Consider the following 959-nt stretch of genomic DNA (forward strand, 5'->3'; position numbering starts at 1 on the left):
ACAGAACAGGCAGATCCACGAAGTACACTGCTGAGGGGAGCAGCGGGCAGGTCAGGAGAGGTCTGCCACACCATGTGGTCACCTCCGGGGCAGGCTGGAATTGAACTCATGCGGATGCGGCTTTAGATTCTCAGTGCTGTGCTTTAACCCGCTGCGCCACCAGGGAGGGCCCACCCCTCTATTTCTTTTAACAATGTCTTATAGCTTTTATTTGCAAGTCCTTCAGAGAGAGAACCTGTCAAATTTGGCACTGACTGTTAGGTGAGAATACCATTAGGGTAAGTGGACAGGTTTATATTTTCTTTTCACCATGTCTCCTTTGTAGTTCTCAAGAGCAAGCAGAAAAAGAACACATGTATACAGTGAAAGTAGTTTCCTTAAGTTACCTAAGAAGGCCTACTGGAAATAAGAACAGGAAAATACATTTTAACAGGTAAAAACACACTAGATACAAAGAACATGGGCTGATGCACTGAACATCTTATTCTGTCCAGAGATTGAAAGATTGTATTGGTGGCTTCCAGTTCCACATGTAAGAAACCTGGAAGTTTGTCATTCAGTCCTAACAACAGGGAAAAAAATTAAACAGGCTGAAAACTCAACTCTTCTTGAATCCAAAAGAGGTTAGGACACAGTATAAACTGCTGCCCTTAAGACTGGAAAGACAAACAAATATAGACAGCCATGGATAATGTAAGGAGGAGTTGGACATAGTTCAACATTCCAAACAGGAGTTGGAATGAGTTCTGGAGTAGAAATCACAGCTGAGTTATAATTAGTAAATTTCTGGATATTGAATGTAGAGAAATCTGAGTGTTAAAAAGTCCAGGAGACCCAGTCATATCTTTATCTCAGAACTTGATCTATTTCCACAATATCGGGGGAAAAAAAATCCCCTTATGCTTTTGGTTTATGCCAGAGAACACTCTAGAACACTCTTAACAAGGCCAGCCCTCAGG

At 41.8% G+C, this 959-nt stretch overlaps 1 protein-coding gene across 1 annotated transcript in view; it reads right to left on the minus strand.

The window, feature by feature from the left end:
* The window catches only part of WDR78 (WD repeat domain 78), a 48,368-nt gene that overhangs the window by 31,009 nt on the left and 16,400 nt on the right, over nt 1-959 (minus strand). The gene's annotated exons all lie outside the window — the stretch shown is intronic.

The sequence above is a fragment of the Condylura cristata genome, unplaced genomic scaffold (assembly GCF_000260355.1).
Source record: "Condylura cristata isolate star-nosed mole 26May11 unplaced genomic scaffold, ConCri1.0 scaffold00008, whole genome shotgun sequence".
Lineage (NCBI taxonomy): Eukaryota > Metazoa > Chordata > Mammalia > Eulipotyphla > Talpidae > Condylura > Condylura cristata.